At 42.8% G+C, this 18,228-nt stretch overlaps 1 protein-coding gene and 1 long non-coding RNA gene across 7 annotated transcripts in view; both read right to left on the bottom strand.

Annotated features, from left to right (window-relative positions):
• LOC132657546 (uncharacterized) overlaps positions 1-18,020 on the bottom strand; it is a 31,740-nt gene extending 13,720 nt beyond the window's left edge. Inside the window, exon 1 of the long non-coding RNA XR_009595898.1 lies at positions 1-18,020. This exon is cut by the window's left edge and continues 12,285 nt beyond it. This is a non-coding gene — a long non-coding RNA (uncharacterized LOC132657546).
• KIF16B (kinesin family member 16B) overlaps positions 1-18,228 on the bottom strand; it is a 300,304-nt gene that overhangs the window by 179,734 nt on the left and 102,342 nt on the right. The window lies entirely within an intron of this gene.

An 18,228-nucleotide genomic window follows, 5' to 3' on the forward strand; every position in this document is an offset into this window, starting at 1 on the left:
CAGGGTGGAGGGGTCAAGGAGGGACCGGGGCTACCCACGCAGTATCATGCTGCAGCTCTGCCCAGAGGGAACATACCGATATCTCCATTTATCTTAGATAAATCCTCAAGTCGTCCCACAAAACACAATGGGAATAGGCTATGCCCCCCCTCCAGGAAGGCAAGCTGAGCTAGGACAAATGACTGGAAGATACCAAGAATCTGGCAGAGGGCGGTTCACTCAGACTAGTCCTTCATCTCATGTCCGGCAAAGAATTCCACCAAAGGAGGAGGAAGGCAGTGTTGGGGATCAAAGAAACCCCCAAACAGGTAAAAGCCAAACGAACAACAAGTTCAGCTAACCACAGACGTAAGTAACAACAGCATCACAAGGTAAGCCAGCACAGACCACCATCACAGACGGCAGACGAGCAGCAAGAGTGGCAACAAGGGCCAACACCAGGGACCCTCCTGGTGAAGAGCAAAGAGGGGAGACCAGCGTAGGGAGATGACCGTGAGAGGCAGGAGAATGGAAATCCATGCTCAAGGCAGACAGGAGAACAGATGAGAGAGAAGCTGCGGAAACGACGGAAAGAAGCTGAAAGGAGGCAGCACCTAGGGGAAAAAGTTCTGAGTAAGAAGGCAGAAGGAGAAGAATTGCATTTAAATTTTTAATTAAAGAAATGCACTTTAAAATCCTACAGGTATCAAAATAAAAGGCAAGGATGTTTACAAAGGAAAAAAGCATTACGCTGATAACAGGCATTCCCCATGCTGCTGCTACTACTGCTGCTGCTACCATCACGACTCTGATGACTCTGGCCCCCCTGGCTGTGTGCTGGGGATCTGTGGGGCCATTTCCACTAACCCCAGCTCCCTGGGACCGGGCCCTAGTCTCGCTCCAGGTCCAACCAGACAACTGCTGGCCTCAGCCCAAGAGCTTAGCTGCACCCCTAGGGGCTGTCCTGTCCCATGGAGTCACCTCTGGTGACTCTGGGCATTCCCCATGGCAATAGTGAATTCCAGAAGCTAAGACCGTGGCCTTCATAACTATTCTCCAGGGAGAAGATCAAGAACAAAACAATTCCACACCCACGTGGTCCTTCCATTTGCAGAAGTAGCAGAAGCACCAAAAGACAGTCTGCACACTCACTGCAAGATGGTAAGTCAGAGATGATCTAAACAAAAAAACGTAGACTGGATGTGGGCAGTTACAGGCTAAAATGAGCAGCCACAAGCACGGAAACCATTCAGAATCAAGACTGTTCTTACCAATTGTTGGAAGGAAGGTTATAAAACTGGATCTGCATGTCAAAATAGAAAGGTGAATTAAATAGAATTATTAATATTAGAATATTAAACCTCCATTAACAGCAGTAAAATGAAATGGCAGATGGTGGGGGCAGGGAGAATAATCACCAGAACAAGTATGTGCTAGAACTAAACCGGGGAGAAGGCGATGGCACCCCACTCCAGTGCTCTTGCCTGGAAGATCCTATGGATGGAGGAGCCTGGTGGGCTGCAGTCCATGGGGTCGCTAAGAGTAGGACACGACTGAGCAACTTCACTTTCACTTTTCACTTTCATGCACTGGAGAAGGAAATGGCAACCCACTCCAGTGTTCTTGCCTGGAGAATCCCAGGGACTGGGGAGCCTGGTGGGCTGCCGTCTATGGAGTCGCACAGAGTCGGACACAACTGAAGCGACTTAGCAGCAGCAGAACTAAACTGAGTTCACATAATCTAGTTCAACAAACATTCACTGGGCACCACCGTGAGCCAGGCCCCACAGTACACAAAGGTGAACCAGAAACACGGTCTTCAAAGACAGTGACTATGAGACTGAACTGCCAAAATTCTACAAAAAAACTTAAATAATTAAGGAGGTTTAAGGAAAAAAAACAGAAAAATTTCTACCTTTCAGGAAAGGAAGCTTTATAACAGATATAAAGCTGGGCCATGGTACAAGACAAGCAGGCAGAAATGTTTTAAAATTCTAAATACTTCCATATTAATCTACGGTAAAAGTTCACCTGTATTTGAGTTTTGACCTCTTTCTATTTTAGACTTTTATTAGTTCAGATCATAAAGAAAATAAATATGAAGGCAGGAGAGGCACTAATACCTCCACACACATCTGGGTGTCAGTGTTTGTACAACCTAGGACCAGCACCACAACATAAACGACTTTAAGAGCAAGCCCCAGCTCTACCACACACAGCTCACACACCCGTCAGGTTTCCTCCAGTTAAAACACCCAAACATTAGGTGATTGGCTTGAAGTTGGCAAGGTTCTGCTGCAGAAGCTTTCCCAGCACAAGGCAAAGGACAGGAGAGACACAGAGGGTCAGGGGCTCTGTGACCACATTTGCAAACACCTGCCAAGACAGGCCTGTCCCTCTGCTCAAGCACCCCAGGTTACACCTCCTTCGTGATTAATACTATTATTCCCATCTGACTTTCTCAAATGGATATGCTGTCTCTCTCCTTGGGCTCTAAGGTCATTAAAAACAAGGATAGGATCTCATTGGGGTTTCTAATCCCAGCACCAAACACTGCCTGATATCTGGTACAACCTCAACCAATGACATGGGGCTGAGCTGAGCTTTAAGTGAGAAGAGACGCATGACATTTGGAAACAAATACAGTATTTCAGATCTACAATACAACGGACAGGAGTTCAATTCTGAAGAGACTTGCACATGCCGTTCTTTGGAGAGAAACAAACAGGAATATGGTGTGAGTGGGTTCTAGCTTTCTGTTTTCCACCAAAAAACACTGCAGTTTGTTTTCAGTGACAAGTAATGTAAGGATACGAACAGTGTTGCAGGGCAGTCTGGATGGTGACAGTGTCATCTGCTGCATGCCTGCATCTTCTCAGACAGCAGGTCTGAGAAGACAGCAGGTCGGGTCAGTCAAAAACCATATACCCACGTTTCTTCCACATTATGGAGAAAATAAACCTGTCAGCACATACTCTGCAAGCTGCTTTCCAAGCTCACACAGAAAGAAAAATACAAATGAGAAAGACTGAAATAGAGCAAGTCAATTAGCATCTCATGTGGCTCACGTCTCCAGGGAAAACATTTCTATAATTGTAACTTCCTTATTTGGCCCTCTGATGGGAGGCATTTATAGCAGCAAATGCGAGATGCCCGCTAGACTTGAGAGACGTAAAAATACATTTCCTAGAATAATGAGGAGCAGGAAAAAACAACACAGCCCCTCTCTCCACTCGGAAAGTTTATGAAGCACACGCAACTGCGCTTTGCTTGGTGGTTAAATTCTCACTGGTGGTGATTCCCAATGAATCACAAATGACCCCTAAATCCCTCTCCAAAGTCGCCTGATGACTTCTTTCTTTGGACCATTATGCCATTGGCATCAAACTGAAATAATTATCATCAAGCAAAAAATAAAAATAAAAAAAGAAATCCTTACTTCCCAAAATATTTTAGTCAAGTTCATTTAAATCCCTACCTTGTGAACTTCGCAAATGGAAGTTAAGATACGGAGTAATCATTAGAGAAACTCTGCCTCACGTTCACAGCATCCAGCTTCTAGTTGTGGTGAAGATCACACACCCAGTGCACACAAAACACCCCCACAGATATCTGCAGAAAGGGTTGTGAACGGCTGTTTTTATTCAGACCTTGGTTTCATTTTGCTTTAATGTTCAGTATTTTAAAAATAAGCTCATAGATGATGAACCTGGAGCCTATTATACAGAGTGAAGTGAGTCAGAAAGAGAAAGACAAATACCGAATATTAACACATGTATGTGGAAAGATGGTACCGACGATCGTACAAGCAGGGCGGCAAAGGAGACACAGACGCAAAGAGCAGACTTTCGGACTCAGTGGGAGAAGGCGAGGGTGGGGTGAGTTCAGAGAACAGCACTGAAACATGTACATTACCATAGGTCAAACAGATGACCTGTGCGACTTCGACGCATGAAGCACGGCACCCAAAGCCAGTGCTCTGGAACAACACAGAGGGACACAGCGGGGAGGGAGGTGGAGGGGGCTCAGGATCCGGGGACACATGCATGCCTGTGGTTAATTCATCTCGATGCATGGCAAAAACCACCATGATATTGTCAAGTGATTATCCTGCAATTAAAATAATTAATACTGCCAATAAAAAAATATTAGCTCCAAAGTTTACTTATTTTAAAAGGAATACAGAAGATCTATTTGGGTTTGGGAGGAGTACCGAAACTGCCCACAAATGAATCCTCCCATTTCTCCTAGAAACCATGAAAAGCAAGTAGGAGAAGGAACAAGGCCTCTTAGGATGCCTACTTCAAATACTGTGAGGATGTCGGGGAGCCAGTGGAACTGATGGCACCGAAGTGACCTCTGCGTGCAGCGGAGAGGATGCCACAGGGAAGAACGGGGCGGGCGGGAGCAGGCAGGGGCTCCGTGAGAGCAGACCCGGGGCAACGGTACAACAGCATTTTCCACCAGGACCGGGGCTCCCCTCACCTGCCTGCTCCGCGCACGCCTGACAAAGGGCAGGGTGCAGCAGGCAGCGCTGTGTGAGGCAGACACAAGAGGTACGGAGGGCAACAGGAGAGCCAAGAGCCAGTGCCTCATGGCAAAGAAGCTGCTCTTTCATTGCAGCAGTGGGAGATAGGTTTCACTGAAAAACCAGAAGACTTCTCTAAGCCCCCTAGCCTCACAGGACCCTGATGCTAGTAAGTAACTTAGGAAAACATAAATAATTCCAATAAGAACTGAAAAGCAAGTTAAACTGCCATATCTATTATTGAAAAACAAAATTATTTCTCAGCAGAAGAAAATTCACCAGAAAAAATCCAGTTGCAATGCTAGAAGGTGGCCAAAAAACATTCCAGGAATTCAAAGAAATGACTAGGTAACAACAGGAAGAGAAAAGATGTACGGAACTCAGGAAGGATGAAAAAGACAAAATAATTAAGAAATTAAGACAACTATTTGGCCCTTAAACAAAACACTCTCTTAACTTCGCAAAGAGAAATGCAAATCAACACAAAAACCACCTATTTCTAATCTATCAGACTGGCAAACTTTCTAGTTTGACAACACACACCATTGACAGGCTATGGAGAAAGCAAAACAGTACCTTCTAAGGAGAAGAGTTAACAGATTAATTTATCCTTGACTTAAGAATTTCACTTCTAGAATTTTATCCTATGAATTCAAATGAAAAAGTATGAGCTGGTTTTCTTACACAACATATACACACAACACAAATTACTCAGTCATGCTTATAATATTGCTTATATTCAAAAAGGTTAAAGAAAAAAATGCTCAGTAATATAGAACTCTTGGGAACAATCTGTATTGTCCTGGATATACAGTGTGACATACTTTATCACAGTACACTGTATACCGTGATACGTGTATCCATCCACACAAGGATGTACTGTGCAGCTATTAAAAAATGAGGAAAATCTACTAAGGAGAACCAGGATATATGAATAAAACAAGATGTAGAACAATGAATATATATTCTGGTCTTATTTTTTGTAACAGTTCAGTTCAGTCACTCAGGCTTGTCCAATTCTTTGCGACCCCATGAAATGCAGCATGCCAGGCCTCCCTGTCCATCACCAACTCCCAGAGTTCACCCAAACCCATGTGCATTGAGTCAGTGATGCCATCCAACAATCTTATCCTCTGTTGTCCCCTTCTCCTCCTACCCTCAATCTTGCCCAGCATCAGGGTCTTTTCAAATGAGTCAGCTTTTCGCATCAGGTGGCCAAAGGATTGGAGTTTCAGTTTCAACATCAGTCCTTCAATAAACACTCAGGACTGATCTCCTTTAGGATGGACTGCTTGGATCTCCTTGCAGTTCAAGGGACTCTCAAGAGTCTTCTCCAACAACACAGTTCAAAAGCATCAATTCTTCAGTGCTCAGCTTTCCTTATACTTCAACTCTCACATCCATATATGACCACTGGAAAAACCACAGCCTTAACTAGACGGACCTTTGTTGGCAAAGTAACGTCTCTGCTTTTGAATATGCTGTCTAAGTTGGTCATAACTTTCCTTCCAAGGAGTAAGCGTCTTTTAATTTCATGGCTGCAGTCACAAAATCATCTGCAGTGATTTTGGAACCCAGAAAAATAAAGTCAGCCACTGTTTCCACCGTTTCCCCATCTATTTGCCATGAAGTGATGGGACCAGATGCCATGATCTTAGTTTTCTGAATGTTGAGCTTTAAGCCAACTTTTTTGCTCTCCTCTTTCACTTTCATCACGAGGCTCTTTCGTTCTTCTTCACTTTCTGCCGTAAGGGTGGTGTCATCTGCATATCTGAAGTTACTGATATTTCTCCTGGCAATCTTGATTCCAGCTTGTGCTTCTTCCAGCCCAGTGTTTCTCATGATGTACTCTGCATAGAAGCTAAATAAGCAGGGTGACAATATACAGCCTTGACGTACTCCTTTTCCTATTTGGAACCAGTCTGTTGTTCCATGTCCAGTTCTAATTGTTGCTTCCTGACCTGCATACAGATTTCTCAAGAGGCAGGTCAGGTGGTCTGTATTCCCATCTCTTTCAGAATTTTCTGCAGTTTATTATGATCCACACAGTCAAAGGCTTTGGCATAGTCAATAAAGCAGGAATAGATGTTTTTCTGGAACTCTCTCGCTTTTTCGATGATCCAGTGGATGTTGGCAACTTGATCTCTGGTTCTTCTGCCTTTTCTAAAATCAGCTTGAACATCTGGAAGCTCACGGTTCACATATTGCTGAAGGCTGGCTTGGAGAATTTTAAGCATCACTTTACTAGCATGTGAGATGAGTGCAACTGCGTGTCAGTTTGAGCATTCTTTGGCATTGCCTTTCTTTGGAACTGGAATGAAAACTGACCTTTTCCAGTCCTGTGGCCACTGCTGAGATATCCAAATTTGCTGGCATAATGAGTGCAGCACTTTCACAGCACCATCTTTCAGGATTTGAAATAGCTCAACTGGAATTCCACAACCTCCACTAGCTTTGTTTGTAGTGATGCTTCTTAAGGCCCACTTGACTTCACATTCCAGGATGTCTGGCTCTAGATGAGTGATCACACCACCATGATTATCTGGTCGTGAAGATCTTTTTTGTCCAGTTCTTCTGTGTATTCTTGCCACCTCTTCTCAATATCTTCTGCTTCTGTTAGGTCCCTACTATTTCTGTCCTTTATTGAGCCCATCTTTGGATGAAATATTCCCTTGGTATCTCTGATTTTCTTGAAGAGATCTCTAGTCTTTCCCATTCTGTTCTTTTCCTCTATTTCTTTGCATTGATCGCCAAAGAAGGCTTTCTTATCTCTCCTTGCTATTCTTTGGAACTCTGCATTCAGATGCCTATATCTTTCCTTTTCTCCTTTGCTTTTCACTTCTCTTCTTTTCACAGCTATTTGTAAGGCCTCCTCAGACAGCCATTTTACCTTTTTGCATTTCTTTTTCTTGGGGATGGTCTTGATTCCTATGTCCTATACAATGTCATGAACCTCCGTCCATAGTTCATCAGGCACTCTATCAGATCTAGCCCCTTAAATCTATTTCTCACTTCCACTGTATACTCATAAAGGATTTGATTTAGGTCATACCTGAATGGTCTAGAGATTTTCTCCACTTATTTCAATTTAAGTCTGAATCGGGCAGTAAGGAGTTCATGATCTGAGCCACAGTCAGCTCCCAGTCTTGTTTTTGCTGACTGTATAGAGCTTCTCCATCTTTGGCTGCAAAGAATATAATCACTCTGATTTCGGTGTCTACCATCTAGTGATGTCCATGTGTAGAGTCTTCTCTTGTGTTGTTGGAAGAGTGTTTGCTATGACCAGTGCGTTCTCTTGGCAGAACTCTATTAGCCTTTGCCCTGCTTCATTCCGTACTCCAAGGCCAAATTTGCCTGTAACTCCAGGTGTTTCTTGACTTCCTACTTTTGCATTCCAGTCCCCTAAAAAGGACATCTTTTTTGGGTGTTAGTTCTAAAAGGTCTTGTAGGTCTTCATAGAACCATTCAGCTTCAGCTTATTCAGTGTTACTGGCTGGAGCATAGTCTTGGATTACTGTGATACTGAATGGTTTACCTTTTAAACGAACAGAGATCATTCTGTCATTTTTGAGACTGCATCCAAGTACTGCATTTCAGACTCTTTTGTTGACCATGATGGCTACACCATTTCTTCTAAGGGATTCCTGCCCACAGTAGAAGATGTAACAGTCATCTGAGCTAAATTCACCCATTCCAGTCCATTTTAGTTCGCTGATTCCTAGAATGTAGACGTTCACTCTTGCCATCTCCTGTTTGACCACTTCCAATTTGCCTGGATTCATGGACCTGACATTCCAGGTTCCTATGCAATATTCCTCTTTACAGCATCAGACCTTGTGTCTATCACCAATCCCATCCACAACTGGGTGTTGTTTTTGCTTTGGCTCCATCCCTCCCTTCTTTCTGGAGTTATTTCTCCACTGATCTCCAGTTGCATACTGGGCACCTACCAACCTGGGGAGTTCATTTTTCAGTGTCCTATCATTTTGCCTTTTCATACTGTTCATGGGATTCTTAAGGCAAGAATACTGAAGTGGTCTGCCATTCCCTTCTCCAGTGGACCACATTCTGTCAGACCTCTCCACCATGACCCGTCCATCTTGGGTGGCCCCACACGCCATGGCTTAGTTTCACTGAGTTAGACAAGGCTGTGGTCTGTGTGATCAGATTGTCCTGTTGTCTGTGATTGTGGTTTCAGTCTGTCTGCCCTCTGATCTCTTTTGTAACAAATGTAGAGAATAAAAACATATTCATATTTGCTTTCCAAAAGCATAAAGCATTTTCATATATTCCTATTTTCCAAAAGAAAACCATGAAAGATAAATAACTAATAAAAAGTCAGTTACGGGAAAAATAAAAGATTTATCTACATTGTCTTTCTATATTAGTTTAGATTACAGAATTGTATAAATATACTATATAATGAACACATATATGCACATATATACATTTTATTTATGTATAACACATAATATGGAAATAATATGTATAATTTAATTTTCAATCCTAAAACTGAAAATGAACTGAATTCCATCATTCATCAAAATGAAAACATAACCACATAAACAATTACTCATCATTTCAAGTAAACATATAACACAGAATTCTGACCATCAACCCTCCTTAACAGAAAGCATTCTTCAAGAGTAAAAGATCTCAAATTTATTTTAAATGACAGTCATTAATTTTATTATTAACTGTAATATTAGTAATGCTGTGTGGAAACAGCTTTCAAATCAAATAGTAAATAGATTAAATCAAATAAATAATGTGCTAATGGTCTTAGGAATCAAGATTTTCAGTTAAAGACATATAATTATGAAATTAAGCAAGTTAAACACAAAAACTATATTTACTAAGTAGTGTACAAGCCACAACACCCTAGCAGCAAGGAGGAAGGTCTGTCTCTAATGCAGTTCATTACCAACAGGAACCAAAGTCTCCTAAAGAAAGGGCTGGTTTCCAGTCTCAGACAGAAAAGGTTCACTTTGTGCGTGGGACACCTTGTTCTGGCAGACAGAAAGAAAGCTTTCAAAACATAAAGTTATATAGGAACACTGGTTGAAAAACACCGAGAACAAAGTTCTCTCAAAGCTGTGAGAGATCGCACATCAAAAAAATAATGATTGTAGTTGACTAAATACACTGAACCTAGGAAATCCCATATTCTATACTGATAGTCAACGAAAGAAAAAGCTGCGACTTCTCTGCTGGTCCAGTGGGTAAGACTGCGCTTCCAGTGCAGAGGGCAGGGTTCCATTCCTGGTCAAGGAACTAGGGTCTGTTGCATGGCCAAAAAAATACGAAAAGCCAGGTGTAGGCAGGGATAAAGTTGGAGTTTGGGATTAACACATACACACTTCCGTACATAAAATAGATACCCAGGAAGAATCTACTGTATAGCACAAGGAACTACACTCAATATTATGTTAAGAACCTATAATGGAACAGAATCTGAAAAAGAATGCATATATATGTATGCATGTGCTGTATACCTGAAACTAACACAGCCTTGTTATTTAACTACAATAAAATTTTTTAAAAAAGAATAGAAAAAGCCTGGGGGGGGGGGGAAACAAACAAAAGAAATCCTTACCTTAAAAAAATGTCAATTACAGAAAAAAACTTATGTACGTATCGTGCCTTTTCAGAAGATCTAAATGGGCCCTGGTGATAAGGGAAAGCTCAACTTTACAGAGCACTGGTTAACAAAGGAGGAAGGAACACTACACCTAGAAAACATTCCGTAACTTCTAATGAAGTCACTGATTCAGGCAAGAATTATCAACTGATGTCAAAACCAAGAGGTAAGCAGTTTACAGGAACTAAAGTGACAATGTATTTTCTTTAATTCTACTCTAGTGTCCAACAAGGCTCTGCATACAATAAAAACAAAATCCAAAAACTGTTATTAATTTCAATTATTATTTACATGTTATTAATATTTTCATTATTTTGTCTTGGGAAAAAAAAAAGACAAAAGGGCTGCAGGCTAAATTAAGGAGGGTTGACAAGCTACAAACTGTCTGCCACAAAGTCCTGTATATTCTTTCTTATATGGCAGGACAAACTTATGACCTTTGATACATCTCATCTGCCAATACAAAGAGGGGACATGCCTCGCTAGGTGACTCACAGAGTTTGCGAGTTTAAAACAAAACCCTTCCTCAGCAGTCCCCATCTTCCCTGATCCCAAGAGAATAGTCCCCATGGGATTTCACAGAGACCCAAGGACAAGTCATTGACAACCTCTCATATTAAACATGTCAACCTGCTTTCTAGGGCATTTCTTACAATGTCCTTCAATACAGGTTAATGGGATGAGGCCAAAAACCAGTTCAACTGAAGCACTTGTACGGGGAGCTAATTTCATCCAGTCCAGAGATACAGTTCTGAAGGTCTGACCTGATATAGGGAAAGATCTCTAAGGATCTAGAATCCAACTCAACACACTCCATTCAGATAAACACATGGCAAGTTCGGATTTCCTCTGGGAGGCCCAGTTTGGAATACTAAGCTCTGTGACGCCTAAATTCTCAAAATGACATTCATGCTGTTGCAATAAATTATTTTTCTCTCTCGAAACAAAAATGCAAACAGAAAAGAGCTTCCATGATCCTGCTACAAATAGCCTTGCTTTTTCTCTTATTCCAATTTAAAACACGTACACACACACACACACACACACACACACACACACACGCACGCGCGGGTTCCTGCTAAACCACTTCAGTCGCATCCATCTCTTTGTGAGCCTACAGACTGTAGCCTGCTCCTCTGTCCATGGGATTCTCCAGGCAAGAATACTGGAGTGGGTTGCCATGGCCTCTTCCAGGGGATCTTTCTGACCCAGGGATCGAACCCAGGTCTCCTGCATTGTAGGCAGCTTCATTACTGTCTGAGCCACTAAAAAGACAACGAGAGGCACTACAAGAGATCACTAATGTCCTACTAGCTAAAAATGTAACTAACCTGCCCAAATTACACAACTAGGAGCTAGAGCACCTGGAAGAGGATTTAAGTAACCTGACTTCAGAGAGCAGGACATCCAGCACTACTCTGTACCACTCCCCACAGCACCCCGGCCTGCAGAACTGTGCGTGCTGCCCCCAGCTGGCTCGGGAACAGTACAAAGATGGGACCTAACTCGCTTACCTACCAGTGAGCCGAGAAGGCTGCGGAGAAGCCACAGCTCAGTCAGCCATGGGAACGCCTGCCTCACTACACAGCTCTGGGCTTCAGGGGCACAAGTGTCTATGTCTAAAGCCACCGGGTACGAACAAGTCTATGAGCCCTGAAGATTCCAGTCATATATCAAATAAGACACAGAATCATAAATGAGGATAATCCCCCTCCTCACCCTATTTCCCCAACTGTTCTCATGTATAGGCCAGTCCAAGCATGGCAAATAAAACGAGTCCCGGGTTTTATTCTTCCCAGCAACGTCTTACTCTTGCTGACAACTCTTGCTGATAAACAACCCTTTACACTGGTACAGGTTCTGGATGACCTTTGGTCAAATTACACTTCAGGCCTGCAAGAAGGACCTTCTTCATATGTGTACATGCATATACATACATACACACATACAAATCGTGCCAGTAACCTGTTTCTAAATCTGTGTGCACTGCTGCCAAATGACGATTACACACATTCTGAAAAGGACAGAAAACTCCTAATGTTGAAAGTGTCTGCGAGTAACATCTCAGCCCAGAAATTACAGCCACTGCTCCTTATCCAAGAGTAAAAACTCAATGGTTGCCTTTGCTCAAATGAAGTCACTGACTTGTGGTTTCCTGTTCTTCACATCTGCTTTATGAGACGTCGAAAAAAGGGAAAAGGTGGGTACTGAATGCTACCTGCCCTCCAAAGCCTTCACCTGCTTCATCCATAAAAAGCCTGGCTGTAATAAACAGCTGAGCAGGCTGGGTGTGCATACTGCCTAACCTACTAGTTAGGTTTTGTTTCCTTCTCTAGTCTCAAGTAGAAAACAAAAAAAAAATCACTATCCACGCCTTGAAAAGTCTTTGTCTCATGCAGTCTTGAAGCTTCCAGCTCATGATGTTTATAAACGTGTAAACAGCTAGTAGGAACCTGCTACCCGGTCCGGGGAGCTCGGCTCGGTGCTCTCTGACAACCTGGAAGGCTGGGATGGGGGAGGGAAGGGAGGCTCAACAGAGAGGGGATGTGTGCATACATGTGGCTGACTCGCTGTGTTGTACAGCAGAAACCAGCATGACATTGCAAAGCAATTATACTTCCGTAAAAAATAAACAGAAGATCAAACCACAAATAAATAAAAGTGAGCAACCCCTGGCGGCTCAGATGGTAAAGAATCTGCCTACAAACGCAAGAGATGTGGGTTTGATCCCTGGGTCGAGAAGATCCCCTGGAGAAGGAAATGGCAGCCCACTATAGTATTCCTGCCTGGAGAATTCCACGGACAGAGGAGACATGACTTAGTGAGTGAATAACAACAATCTAAGAAAAAACAAAAAAGAGTAAGCCCTCTGGACTGACCCCTTTCATGGACAAGGACTTGAAACGGCATCGAGGTAATCAAGGGAAGCTTCGCTGCTCAGCAAAACCTCCATCACAGGTCCATGGGCCTCCACCACTGGTTCAAGATCACAGGAAAAAGGATGGATGTGAAATCCTTTCACTCTTTTGAAAAGAAAAAAGGTTGACCTGCACTACCCAAGTAAAGCACCACCCAGAGGAAAGCCCAGAACCAGTGTCTCGGGGGTGGTGGGGGTGGTGCAGAACAGGGGTGCTAACAGGTTTGACTTCATAATGCTCTGCTACTTCAATCCATCAAGAAATCTATTGAAGATTCTGCCACAACCCAGATCGAAACCATGCAGTTTTGCTCTGGGCCACTTTCCTGCCCAAATGCAGCTGCTGTGAGGACGGTCCAAGGAGGCGGTGACGGCTGCCTAAGATGAATGTCAATTAAAGAAAAGGACACACGCAGCATGAAAAGCGGCCCAAGTGAGCAAGTGTGACTAAGAAACACGGCAACAGAAAATCCGGTTGCTCCGTCTAAAGAGAAAATGTTAAATGAGAAACACCAACACCTTCTCACAGTGCTCATTTCTCCTCTGTTACGTGCTTTCCTCACCTAGGCGATTGCTCATCCAACGGTTGATATAAAAATAAAAGCAATTATTAAGAAATCAAATCCTATTAGAAAAGCCAAAACAGGAAGCCACTGCTGCAATTCACGTTCTAACAGCACTTCTGATATCAGTTTTTGATAAATGGTCTGATGTGCATGGCTAACATATGCTGTTTTTTCCCAGAAAACTCTGTCTTTATGAATAAACGTGACTTAATATTCTTAAAATGGTATGCAACTGTTTAAAACATCAGACTTTAAAAAATGCCAAGTTCATGCCACGATTAGATTCAGAAAACAGCTTCCATTAGGTGGAATGAAAAGTGAAGGAAGGGAGGTAGGGTTAGAAGGAAGGGAGAAATTCACGTTCAAATGTGTTCACACACACACGCACACCACTCCACACGCCACCAACCACGCTGCCGGGAAAGAGATTAATTAGATCATTTCTGGAAAGGGCTCTGGATTCTTTGGAAGAAGGTGCAACATAAATAGAAGGTATCCGTTTTCTTATTATTCTAAAAGGCATTTCCATTCACTTCCAGATGAAGTATAACTAATATCCAGTTTGCTTTAACAATGAAAATGAATCAAATCAGAAGTCTCTTTAGAACTTCTATTAAGCAAACACCAATTCCCTATTCACCAACTCCAATGCTTCTATGATTACCACTTTTTAAACAAGTGCCTCAAGTCATGATTTCTTGCCAAACTAAATTACTATAAATTTAATTACAGGCATAGAGGTATTGCTCACTTGTGAAAATTACGCCCTCCTCACCAAGACTATCAGGTACATTTATTGATGACCTACCCCAAGTAACACAGAGAAGCGTGGAACACAGTGCCTGACCTCAAGAAGCCTGCAACTGAAGGGAGACGACACAGGAGCTGTAAAAAGTAACGAACAGATGCCTCAGTTAAAGCAGTCTGGAGTCCAGAAGGGGGAGCTCTTATGCCCGACAAGGAAAGCAGGTGGTGGTTGGTGGCGAGTCACTCAGCTGTGCCCGTCTCTTTGTGACCCTATGGAGTACAGCCCCCAGGCTCCTCTGTCCTTAGGATTCTCCAAGCAAGAACACTGGAGTGGGTTGCCATGCCCTCCTCCAGGGAATCTTCCCAACCCAGAGATGGATCCTGCATCTCTTATGTCTCCCGCGTGGGCAGGCGGGTTCTTTGTCACTAGCGTTACCTGGGAAGCCCCAGAGGGAAAGCAGAGCCCAACAGAAAGAAGGAAGATGTCCTCTTCTAGACTGGCAAGAGCTCAGCCGATGAGAGACTGTCACAACCCAGCCAACCAGAAGCCAGCACACTAATCTGTCTTTAAAAGAGGCACCCTGGACTTCATGGTGGCACAGCAGATAAGAAGCCTCCTGCCAACACAGGGGACACAGGCTGGATCCCTGCTCCAGGAAGAGCCCACGTAGCTTGCAGCAACCAAGGCCAAGCACCACAACTACTGAACCTGTGCCCGAGCGCCTGTGTTCCACAAGAGAAGCCACCTCAACGAGAAGCCCACGCACCCCAATAACGAGCAGCCCCCGCTCACCTCAACCAAAGACCCAGCACAGCCAAGACTGACTAGCTAAGCAAAAACACTCTGCTGATCCCGAATAAACTCATTTTTACTGGAGAAATAACTGGCAGCCTATTTGTTTTAGGTCAAGAACTAAAACAGAAAAACTATCCACCAACATCATCTCTGACCAGCGCTGTGGCTGGTGCTGGGTGTCAGGCGCTCTCCGAAGAATCTTCCTCAAAGTCCAGACCTTCCTTCGAAAAGCTCTAAACCGATTTCTAAAATGGCTCTGCACCCCGGGGAAGCTGCCCCAGAAGCACAGCGCACTCTGCTGGCTCTTGAGCACGCTGCCACCTACCCCTGGGACGCAGTCATCACTGCCGCCTCCGATGACTCTACTGTAAGAGAGCTCAGTCTGTGCCTCTGGTCGGAGCATGTGGAGGTGGTGCAGAGGCTGCTTTCATCCTAAGCCAAGGTGCCATCAAAGTGCTTAGATTTGCTGAAATTATTCTGCCTCTTTCAAAATCAGCAGGTTGTCACTTATCCCTGATACCTGGGCCTCACTCCTCACAGCTCCTATTCCACTTCTAATTTGCTTTTTCCTAATCTCCTGTGGGCTGGCAAACTCAGAAATCCTTCTTAAGATTAGTATGCACTGGAGGGTCTCTCGCTTAAGTTTCTGACACATTTCAAATCATTTCTTGCCTTTCTCTGCCTTCTGACCTGTGCTCAAAGGCCCCCCATCTGAGTCCTCAGCTATTTCCTAGGTAGCTATCAAACTCACCTGTCTCAGTCTCCCCTCTCCACTCACAAACAGCTGATTTAAAAGAACAGTTAAGTATGAAAATGGAGAAAATGAGGAGCAGTACTGGGTGGCGGGAGAGGGGGAGGACCCACTATCTAAACAATGGAAATTTCACCTAGTTTTTGCTACTGACCCATACAAAATGAGACAGAAGTGGCCAATACCTGCACATCTCACGGTAATATGCTTGTAAGATAAACAGAATTTGCCACAAAGAAGTACAAATGAAAATTAAATGCAGCTTGGCTTCAAGCGGCAAAAATAATAGAAAATTTCTCAGCTCCAGGATTGGGAAGAAACTAGAGCATATGGTTTAAGCTTTAATAAGAATACTATGAGTCCAACAGACACTCCAGCTACCATTCACCTGCAAAAGCCACGAACATCCCAAGCATGATATATCAAAATGAAGAAAGGGCAGCCAGTGGTCAAATGCACTGATGAGAGGCAATAGAGATCAGAAAAAGCACTGGGTTTAATCTAAATATAGCCTAGATACAGGGGAAAAGTGGACCTTGAAAAGACAGTATAATAATAAATTAATAATCTGAAATTAAAATCCCAAGTCATGGAAACTTTTAAAACAAACATTCTCCTAAATATCTATTACAACAACAAAGAAAATAAAACTTTAATTAAAAACCTGTACAAAAATATAACATTACATAGGAAAACATAGAGGATACAGCCAAATTTATACCCAAAGGAAAATGTATAGCCTTATATGATTGCATTTTTCTACAAAAAACAATCAAAAATTTTTAAATATCAAAAAAGAGAATAAGGAAATAAGACATAAGAAGAAATTAATACTTTGAAAACAAAGAAACACAAGACTTGAAGGTACATATAGAGGAATACAAGAAAGGCAAAGCTTTAATACAACTAACAAAAGAGGGAAAATATAAATATGCAAAATTAATAAAGAGAAAGATGAAGAATCTGCATCTTTTGGGTAGTTTTCCAACCTTTTTCTTCTTTAACTCACTTAGACTAAGGAACCCAAAGCTCATGAAACTCATTGGTTCCTCCTTCCATGGAAAAATAAAAAAAAATAGGAAAGAAATGAAATCATGTCACCTCTGCTTAAAATAAACAGGCCCATTTTATCCATCACTATACCTAAAAAGATTTAACAAACATAATAAAGTATATTGATCATAGTGAACCCAATCTTAAAGAAATTTATCATTTATACATTTTAAAAAACCCAAAGAATACCAATGATTGAAAACCACTACCCAACTCAAGCCAAACTGAGGACCCTGACTGACAACAGAGCTCTTCCTAAAAATTACAGACCTCACGGGAATACTGACCAATAATTTCCAATTCATCCACATAAGGATCAAGTTTCGGTGACCTAATAAGTTACTAACAAGGAACTGTTAGGTATAAAACAAAAACTGACAGAACTGTCTACCCAGAGAACTATGATCCCAGAGAATTGTGAACCACATGACCAGAATAATTACAAAGACATGGATTCTTTAGTTAAGTTTCTGGCCTCCTAGAACAAAGTGGGGTATCTGAGAATTACTGTTCAAAAGCAGAAGACTCAAACTGGAAGTTTTCTAAGGAGGGAACCTTCCAGAAGATACTGAGCACAGCTACTTACGGGGATCCATATCCAGACCTCTGATTTCTGTGTGTGTGTGACTCTAACATGGGTTTTCCTGAGAAAGTGCCCACTGTACACCCCTCCATGACTCCCCTCTTCTGTCCCACCTCCTTATCACAACTGTTCTTCCCGTTCACACCAGCAAGATACACCTGGTACCCATCCTGACTTCTCTATGGTGCACTCAGGATGCCAAGCAAGACACATTTTCCATATTTGGTTTAAATCTAAGGGTCCTCAATCAGGCCAACTCTCTGCCTTTCTCTTCTGGCACATATTTCTGCTCTGGGCAAATCTGATGACAGACTCGGGGTATTCGGTCCTGTGTTGGGAGGCTCTGGATGCAGATATGCCAGAGGGTCTTGCCAACAAGGCAAGCAGATGGATGGCACATGTTGAAGACAGTCTCCTTATTTCAAGGTGGCAAAGGCACTCTCCCCACCGCTCCCCTCTAACTACCTTAGACCTGGGAAATGGAAGCGATGGAGATGACAGAGGAATAGATATTAACATACCTGTTTGAACTGAAGAATGAAGGCAGATGGTTTAAAACTAAAAGCCTACATTTTCTCACTGGAATGACAGTAATTCTACAGCTCCATGGTTTTTAACTACACATACACACACACACACACACACACACAGAGACAAAACTACATTT

The sequence above is a fragment of the Ovis aries genome, chromosome 13, assembly GCF_016772045.2.
Source record: "Ovis aries strain OAR_USU_Benz2616 breed Rambouillet chromosome 13, ARS-UI_Ramb_v3.0, whole genome shotgun sequence".
Classification (NCBI taxonomy): domain Eukaryota; kingdom Metazoa; phylum Chordata; class Mammalia; order Artiodactyla; family Bovidae; genus Ovis; species Ovis aries.